Source organism: Callorhinus ursinus, unplaced genomic scaffold (genome assembly GCF_003265705.2).
Source record: "Callorhinus ursinus isolate GAN/ISIS: 27379988/994484 unplaced genomic scaffold, GSC_fseal_2.0 scaffold40, whole genome shotgun sequence".
Lineage (NCBI taxonomy): Eukaryota > Metazoa > Chordata > Mammalia > Carnivora > Otariidae > Callorhinus > Callorhinus ursinus.
The window spans coordinates 10,340,022-10,349,776 of record NW_027397102.1 but is presented as its reverse complement, the minus strand read 5'-3'; the positions used below and the strand labels follow the sequence as shown (position 1 = coordinate 10,349,776).

Below are 9,755 nucleotides of genomic sequence, written 5' to 3'. Positions count from 1 at the left end.
GAGCCGTACCAGAAAAGAGGTATCAGAATGTCCAGAAAATGTTTGGAGACATTGGTTATGAAGTTCAAAGAAAACTACTATGCTATGAGTCTTGTCTATTTTGTCCTGAAAGGAAGTAGTTAAATAGTTGTAATTGATATTATCATCTGTTGGGTCCAAAGTATAGCTAAAGTGACATTTTCCTATGACTTTCCTGTTCTTTGTAAAAAGTTATTTTAAATTCTAGGTAGCTTAATTTGTTTTCCTCTCAGTAGATTGGAAGTACTTTGAGGTTAGAGGAAACTTTTTTATTGTCCTTGAACAACTCCCTTCCACATGTTCTTTCCTTCCATACATAAAAGCACACAATGTCAGTACATTGCTTAGTACACTGATAGTATTTGATACAAAATACTTGAGCTTATTTATACAAAGTATCTTTTTAAAAAAAGATTTTATTTATTTATTTGACAGAGAGCGAGCACAAGCAGGCAGAGCAGCAGGCAGAGGGAGAGGGAGAAGCAGGTTCCCCACTGAGCAGAGAACCCATCGATGTGGGGCTCAATCCCAGGACCCTGGGATCATGACCTGAGCTGAAGGCAGACGCTTAACCGACTGAGGCACCCAGGTACCTTTAAAAATCATTTTATTTTTTATTTTTTTAAGAATTTATTCATTTGAGAGAGAGCACAAGCAGGAGAGGCAGAGGCAGAGGGAGAGAAGACTCCCCACTGAGCTGGGAGCCTGACATGGGGCTCAATCCCAGGACCTTGGGATCACGACCTGAGCCAAAGGCAGATCCTCCATCCACTGAGCCACCCAGGTGCCCCTATTTATACAAAGTATCTAATGCAGAATTCTCTATTCTGAGAATAACAATTGCTAGATTGGTGGGTCAACAAGGGCAGAATCAGTTTGTCTAAAATATTTTAATGGGCTGGGCAAAGTTGCTATTTTAGCAATCAGACCAGTACAGTTTAGAAGAGCTGATCTGCTAAACTAGAGAAGAGTTGGACTGCTGGGACTTCATGGTTTAAGGTCAGTCAAGGAAGGAAAATGATTACACAGTGAAAGTTGAAAGGAGGGAGGGCAAATATGTAATTAAGGAGGAGTTATGCGGGCACCTGGGTGGCTCAGTTGGTTAAGTGACTGCCTTTGACTCAGGTCATGATCCCGGATTCCCAGGATCGAGTCCTGCATTGGACTACCTGCTTCCACTTCTCCTTCTGACCCTACCCCCTCTTGTGCTCTCTCTCTCTCTCAAATAAATAAATTAATTAAGTAAAATAAAAGAAGGAGCTACGTGTTGGGGAGTATCCTTCTATGAACTGGTTTCATAAGTATGATTTCAGATCGAGTTTTCTAATACCCAGGATACATTATTTTCCTTTTCTATGTGAACCTCTACCTCGGCATCACTTTCTTACACTAGTAAAGAATACTCTGTCAGGTCAAGATAAAGTAAAGTAAAAATTATGCAGTAATTACTTCAATTGCTAAATACAAGATATTGGTCTTATTTGGAGGTTTTGCTGTGTGTGTGTGTGAGAGAGAGAGAGAGAGAAAGAGAGAGAGAGAGAAAGAGAGAGATAGGTGGAACTACCTTTTTCCCCCAAGCAAGTCCAGCTGTTGCATATGCAGAGAGACCCATCCTTATTTGGCCATGGGGTGATCAGTTATTGTGAGGGTGCATATAGGAAAGGCAACCAGGCATTTGGCCTGGGTCTTGGAGTGAAATGCCTGGTGCTAAAAGGTGAACACTCTGTTTAATAACTTGGACTTAGATTTGGCAGATCATAAATCTATAAAGTGTCTTTGACTGTCTTTGTTAAAACTTGATGGCTTTTTTATGTGTTAAAGAAACCCTCTCCTTGCCAGAGATTACAATTATAATTTTACATGTATGTCCCATTGGGAGGAAGGGAATATCCCCTCCCCAACTCCCTCTGCATTGCTTCTTCTTTTAGCACAGAAAAGGCTGGCAACAAACAAGCTGTACTATAACAACAGTTTACATTTTTGTTCTCTGGGTAAATAGAGTTGGATTCACAATATTTCAAATTTTGCCTATGGTCTTAGTCCTCGTACATTTGTTCTTGACCATCTAAATATGGAATAATTTTTACACCCAAATGGTTCTAGTGTGATATTATATGCACAAAACTATAAAATCCAGCATCTTTTTTCCCCATTTTTTTAAGTTAAGGCTCTGAAGTTCCAATGTGGCATTGAAAGTGCTATCTAATTGAGGAGTGGGAAGTGTATTAGGTTAAAACTGGAAATACTGAGCCAAAGAACTTTAAATTTTATGTCTATGTTTCTCACAGAAAGACTAGTACATTTTGATCAACATTAGCAAATATGACACTACTTGACTAAGCTTATGAGAAGGAACCTACTGTTAGGAGTTAATTGGACCCTTAGGTAGTCAGGGCCAGGGTCCCCAGCAAGAAAGTAGGGAGACGGGACAGCTAAGATGAAACCACATTAGCATCCTGTTTTACAACTTAGACAAGACCACAATAGCATCCTGTCTAGGAGCCTCTGCAGAAGCGATTTTTGCAAAACATCCTGAAACAAAACAACCATAAAACATCGGTCACTATCACAAGTTGAGGCAGTTAGTCTCCACATGTCAGCCCAAAAGACCATCAACACGTGAACAATAACCCAATAGGTAGACAGGTGCATGATCAAAGCCCTTATTGGCACACCATAGCAGCCCATCCACAGGGGGCTCATACTCGGGAGGCTCAAGATAGTTCTGAAAAAGAGCTTATTAAAACCCCTATATTTTAACACCAAAATGGCAACCCTTCAAGGTCCCTTCCTTTTCTGGGAGCTTTATACTTTCATTTAATAAACTTTACTTTGCTACCCACCACTCTCTGTCTGGTCTACCTCTTCATTCTTCGAAGCAGCAGGACCAAGAACCGCAGGCACTAACGGGGCAAAAAAATCCTGTAATTCTACTAGGCTAACAGATGAGGTTTTTTTCAAAGGCAGAGATGGTGATAATCAAAATGTTGGCTAAAAGCAAAATAAGGCAATGATGTCAGGAAACTACATGGTGTAGCAGAAAGAACCAAGAGTAGGAGGCAGAGCTCTGGGTTCTGCTTCAGACTCTGACCCTGGCTTATTGGAAATGCAGATCTAGTTGCTAAACTTCTCTGGGCTTCAAATTCCTTATTAATAAAGTCAGATAGTGAGACTAGATAATCTCCATAGTCCCCTTCAGCTCTAACATTTAACAATTATCTAAATCCAGTGAAGATTTTCTCCGATCAGATTACTGTACCCTGAATCTATAAGATAATGCCCACTTAAAGCTCTGTTCTTAGGGTCTCATAACTCAAAAACAAGTAAAGTGTATAAAGGCTGTTTTGTTCTTTGGCATTTAAAAAGAATAAATTTCTCGTTACTAAAATTTACAATGTATAGACTAAATGCTCAAAGGAGTCAATGCTTAAACATGGCAAGTCAGGTCATCATGTCTGAAAGAGCCCATTACCCTAATACAGAAAGCACTGTCCTCTAATCAAAGAGCAAAACACCATGTCTATTAATACAAAAACATGGAGAATAGAGGTTTTTATAAGCATCAATTTTTTAAAATTTTACTTACCATTTTAACCCCTTATTTAGTACAGTTTTACAGCCATCACTATTGTTTAGGTCTGTATTACTCCACCAGCCTTATAGCTAATCCCCTTTATTCTAGTTTTTCTTCTCTCTTTAGCCTGCATAACACTACCAAACAAATCTTCCCAAGGCTTGATTTGCATTAATCCATCCACCCCTGGTCAAGGAAATTTATTGATTGAACTGAATCAAGTCAAAACAACTCAGCTTGAAAAACAAGACTTTTTTTTTTAATATGTTACCGTTTTTGCTCCTCAACATCATCAGTTTCCTCACTAAAAGTCTCTCTGCTTTGAGCAGATATGCTTCATTAATTCTCTGACCATATTTTGTTTACTCTTATCTCCATGTATTTCTTAACAGAGTCTGTGTTATATTTTTGGAATATTTTCTCAGCTAATCTATTGGTATCCCATCCTTCAAAACCTAACTTTTGATTTTTTATCTTAAAATTCACACCCTGATTACAACACTGATTTCTGTTAGCAGGTATTCTAACTACATATTTGGTTAAATTTTCTTAAGTAACTTAGTTTTTTTTTCTTAAATATTGCATATTCACTGAAGAAACTGTAGAAAATGCAGATATGCAAAGAGAACAAAATGTAAAATGACCCCATGCCCTAGAATAGAAATTCTCAAACTATAGTGTGCAGAAGAATCACCTGTGCTGCTTGTTAAAACTTGAGAGTTCCTGATTTCACCCCGATATTTTATTCAGTAAGTTTATGATGGGACCTGAGAATCTGAATTTTTCAAGTGCATAGGTGATTTCTATACAATCTCCAGACCACAATTAAGAAACATGTCTTGAGTAGATCAGATGTCTCTGTACTTCTTCAGAGACGCCTTGTTTTAAGGTCCATGAAAGAAAAAGCCATATCTGTCTTGTTCACAGTTTTATCTTACAGGGCGTGGCAGTACTGAGTACTTGATAAATATTTCTTGAAGGAATGGATGAATTGTTTTTCTATTTAGTTTCTTTACTTTATGTTTTTTTTTTCAAATAATAGCTCATGCTTGTGGGAATAAATGAAAAAAATAGAGTGCAAAGATATATAAAAGCAGAACATACCCTCTGCTTCACAATCTCCACTTCCCTCACATGCTTCTGAAGTAATTAGTGAAAGCCTGGTTTGTATCCTAGCCCACATTATCTTTATTATGTGAATTTGTTAAATTATGGAATAATGAGGGGGGCATCTGGGTGGCTCAGTCAATTGGGCATCTACCTTCGACTCAGGTCATAATCTTAGGGTTCTGGGATCAAGCCCTGTTTTGGGCTCCCTGCATAGCAGGGTGTTTGCTTCTCCCTCTGCCTTCCCCCTGCTCATGCTCACTCTGTCTCTCTCTCTCAGATAAATAGAATCTTTAAAAAATTATGGAATAATGAAATTATTACCAGAAATAGAAACTATTTCTATTATCATATGTCTACTTGGATCCTGGAGTGTTAGAGCCAGTAGGGAATTCGAAGAACCTAAGTTTGACATCCTCATTGTTTTTAGTTTTTATTTTAATTCCAGTTAGTTAACATACAGTGTTACATTAGTCTCAGGTATAAAATATAGTGATTCAACAATTCCTTACATCACCCAGTGCTCATCACAAGTGCACTCCTTAATTACCATCACTTATTTAACCTATTCTCCCAAATCCCTACCCTCTGGTGATCACCAGTTTATTCTCTATAGTTAAGAAACTGTTTTGGGGTGCCTGGACGGTGCAGTTGGTTAGGCATCTGACTCTTGGGTTCAGCTCAGATTGTGATCTCAGGGTCATGAGATGGAACCCTGAGTTGGGCTCTGCAATCAGTGCAGAGTCTGCTTGGGGCTCTCTCTCCCTCTCCCTCTGCCCTTCCCCCATGCTCTCTCCCTCTCTCTCTCTCTCTCTCTCTCTCTCTCAAATAAATAAATAAATCTCTAAAAAATAAATTTTTTTGTTTTGTTTGAGTTTTTTTGTTTGTTTTTATTTCTTTGCTGGTTTGTTTCAAGCTTGTATTTAAATTCCACCTAGTTAACATTAGTGTAATATTAGTTTCAGGAGTAGAATTAAGTGATTCATCACTTACATATAACACCCAGTGCTCATCACAAGTGCCCTCCTTAATACACATCACCCATTTAACCTATGTCCCTGTCCACCTCCTCTCCAGCAACTCTCAGTTAGTTCTCTATAGTTAAGAGTTTGTTTTATGGTTTGCCTCTCCCCGCTCCATGTTCACCTGTTTGGTTTCTTAAATTCCACATATGAGTGAAATCATATGGTATTTGTAAGAGACTGTTTCTTGATTTGTCTCTCTCTCTCTTTTTTCACCTTTGCTCATTTGTATTGTCTCTTAAATTCCATGTATAACTGAAATCCTATGATATTTCTCTTTCTCCGGCTGACTTATTTGCTCAACATTATACTCTCTGGTTCCTCCCATGTCACTGAAAATGGCAAGATTTTGTTCTTCTTTATGGCTGAATAATATTCCAGTGTGTGTGAGTGTGTACACCACTCTTCTTTATGCATTCATCAATTGATAGACACATGGGCTGCTTTCATATCTTGGCTATTGTAAATAATCCTGCTATAAGCATAGGGGTACAAGTATCCCTTTCAATTAAAGTTCTTGTATTCTTTGGGTATATCCCCAATAGTGTGATTGTTGGATCACAGGGAAGTTCTATTTTCAATTTTTTGAGCAACCGTCATACTGCTTTCTAGAGTGGCTGTACCAGTTTGCATTTGCACTAACTGTGCAGGAGGGTTCCCCTTTCTCCACTTCCTCACCAACACCTGTTGTTTCTTATGTTGTTGATTTTTGCCATTCTGACAGGTATGGGGTGATATATCCCTATAGTTTCAAACTCCATTTGTCTTATGGTAAGTGATGATGAACATCTTTTCAGGTGTCTGTTGGCCATCTGGATGTCTTCTTGGAGAAATGTCTGTTCATGTCTTTTGCCCATTTTTTTTTTAAAGATTTTATTTACTTATTTGGCAGAGAGAGACACAGCAAGAGGGGGAACACAAGCAGGGGGAGTGGGAGAGGGAGAAGCAGGCTACCCGCTGAGCAGGGAGCCCAATGTGGGGCTTGATCCCAGGACCCTGAGCTCATGACCTGAGCCGAAGGCAGACGCTTAATGACTGAGCCACCCAGGCATCGCTCTTTTGCCCATTTCTAATTGGATTATTGATTTTTGGGGTGATGAGTTTTATATGTTCTTTATATGTTTTGGATACTAACCTTTTATCAGATATGTCATTTGCAAATATTTTCTCCCATTCTGTAGGTCACCTTTTAGTTTTGTTGGTTGTTTCCTTCACTGTGCAGAAGATTTTTATTTTGATATAGCCGGAATAATTTATTTTTGCTTTTGTTTCCCTTGCTTCAGGAGACAAATCTAGATAAAAATTGTTATGGCCAATGCCAAGGAAGTTACTGCCTGTGTTCTCTTCTAGGATTTTTATGGTTTTGGGTGTTACATTTAGGTCTTTAATCCATTTTGAATTTATTGTTGTGTATGGTGTAAGAAAGTGGTCCAGTTTCTTTCTTTCTTTCTTTCTTTCTTTTTTTTGCATGTTGCTGTCCAGTTTTCCCAACTTCATTTTTTGAAGAGACTGCCCTTTTCCCATTGGATATTCATTCCTGCTTTGTCAAATATTAGTTGACCATGTAGTTGTAGGTCCATTTCTGGGTTTTCTATTCTGCTTCATTGATCTATGTGTCTGTTTTTGTGCCAGGGCCATACTGTCTTGATGTCTTCAGCTTTGTAATATAGCTTGAAATACAGAATCTTGATGCCCCCACTTTTTCTTTTTCAGAATTGCTTTGTCTCTTTGGGGTCTTTTGTGGTTCCGTAGAAAGTTTACGATTATTTGTTCTAGCTCTGTGAAAAATGCTGGTGTTATTTTGATAAGGATTGCATTAAATGTGTAGATTTCTTGGGTAGCATAGACATTTTAACAATGTTCATTCTTCCAATCCATGAGCATGAAATGTGTTTTCATTTCTTTGTGTCCTCTTCAATTTCTTTCATAAGTGTTCTGTAGTTTTCAGAGTACAGATCTTTTACCTCTTTTGTTAGCTTTGTTCCTAGGTATCTTATTGGTTTTGGTACAATTGCAAATTTGATCAACTCCTTGATTTCTTTTTCTGTTGCTTCATTATTGGTTTATAGAAATCCAACAGATTTCTGTAAGTTATTATATCCTGCAACTTTGCTGAATTCATGTATCAGTTCTAGCAATTTTTTTTTGTGTGTGGAATCTTTTGAGTTTTCTACAAAGTGTACCATGTCATCTGCAAATAGTGAAAGTTTGATTTCTTCCTTACCAATTTGGATGTCTTTTATTTCTTTTTGTTGTTTGATTGCTGAGGCTATGACTTCCAGTAGTATGTTAAACAGTACTGGTGAGAGTGGATATCCTTGTCATGTTATTGATCATAGTGGAAAGGCTCTCAGTGTTTCCCCATTGAGGATGATATTAGTTGTGGGTCTTTCATATATGACCTTTATGATGTTGAAGTATTTTTCCTCTATCCCTACCTTGTTGATGGTTTTTATCAAGAGTGGATGCTGAATATTGTCAAACGCTTTTTCTACTTCTATTGACAGGATTTTATGGTTCTTATCCTTTCTTATATTAATGTGGTGTATTATGTTGATTGATTTGCAAATGTTGAACCAGTCTTGAAGCCAAAGAATAAATCACACTTGAATATGAACAAATCTTTTAATGTACTGTGGAATTCAATTTGCTACTATCTTGTTGAGAATTTTTGCATCCCTATTCATCAGGGATATTGGCCTATAATTCTCCTTTTAAGTTGGGTCTTTGTCTGGTTTTGGAATCAAGGTAATACTAGCCTCATAGAATGAGTTTGGAAGTTTTCCTTCCATTTCTATTTTTTCGAGCAGTTTGAGAGAATAGGTATTAACTCTTCTTTAAATGTCTGGTAGAATTCCCCTCGGAAGCCATCTGGCTCTGGACTTTTGTTTGTTGGGAGATTTTGATTACTGATTCAATTTCTTTTCTGGTTATGGGTCTGCTCAAATTTTCTATTTCTTTCTGGTTCAGTTTTTTAAAATTTTATTATGTTATGTTAATCACCATACATTACATCATTAATTTTTGATGTAGCATTCCATGATTCATTGTTTGTGTATAACACCCAGTGCTCCACTCAGTTCGTGCCCTCACGTTCTGGGGCACCTGGGTGGCTCAGTCGGTTAAGTGGCTAACTTTGGCCCAGGTCATGATTCCAGGGTCCTGGAATCGAGCCCCACATTGGGCTCCCTGATGAGCGGGGAGCCTGCTTCTCACTCTCCCTCTACCTGCTGCTCCCCCTGCTTGTACTCTCCCTTTCTCTCTAATAAAAAATAAAAAATCTTAAAAAAAATAAAAATAAAGAGGGCACATTCTGTTTCAGTTTTGATAGTTTGTTTCTAGGAATTTATTCATTTCTTCCAGTTTGGTCAGTTTGTTGGCATATAATTTTTCATACTATTCTCTTATAATTGTTTTTATTTCTGTGATATTGGTTGTATTGTCTCCCCTTTCATTCGTGAATTAATTTATTTGTGTCCTTTCTCTTTTCTTTTTTGATAAGACCGGCTAATGGTTTATCAATTTCATTAATACTTTCAAAAAACCAAGTCTAAGCTTTGTTGATCTGTTCTGATGTTTTATTGTTTGTTTTTTCTATATCATTTATTTCTGCTCTAATCTTTATCAACCTCTTCTGCTGGTTTTATGCTTTATTTGTTCCTTTTCTAACTCCTTTAGGTGTAGGGTTAGGTTGTGTATTTGAGACTTTTCTTGCTTCTTGAAGTAGGCCTGTATTGTGATATACTTCCCTCTTAGGACTGCCTTTGCTGCATCCCAAAGGTTTTGGACTGCCATGTTTTCATTTTAATTTGCTTCTGTGTGTTTTTTAAATTTCTTCTTTAATTTCTTGGTTAACCCATTCATTCTTTAGTAGGATATTCTTTAGTCTCCATGTACTTGTGGTTGACTTAAAGTTTCAAGACCATTGCATGGTCTGAAAGTATGCATGATATGATTTCAATATTTTGTACTGGTTGAGACTTAATTTGTGACCCAGTATATGATCTTTTCTGGAAAATGTTTCCTATGCACTT

The 9,755-nt window shown here is 37.5% G+C and overlaps 1 protein-coding gene across 1 annotated transcript in view; it reads left to right on the top strand.

Annotated features, from left to right (window-relative positions):
• The first annotated feature begins 493 nt into the window (after positions 1-493).
• The window catches only part of HDX (highly divergent homeobox), a 315,446-nt gene continuing 306,184 nt past the window's right edge, over positions 494-9,755 (top strand). Inside the window, exon 1 of the mRNA XM_073880879.1 lies at positions 494-607. The gene's annotated coding sequence lies outside the window, so the exon portion shown is untranslated. The remainder of the gene's footprint in view (positions 608-9,755) is intronic.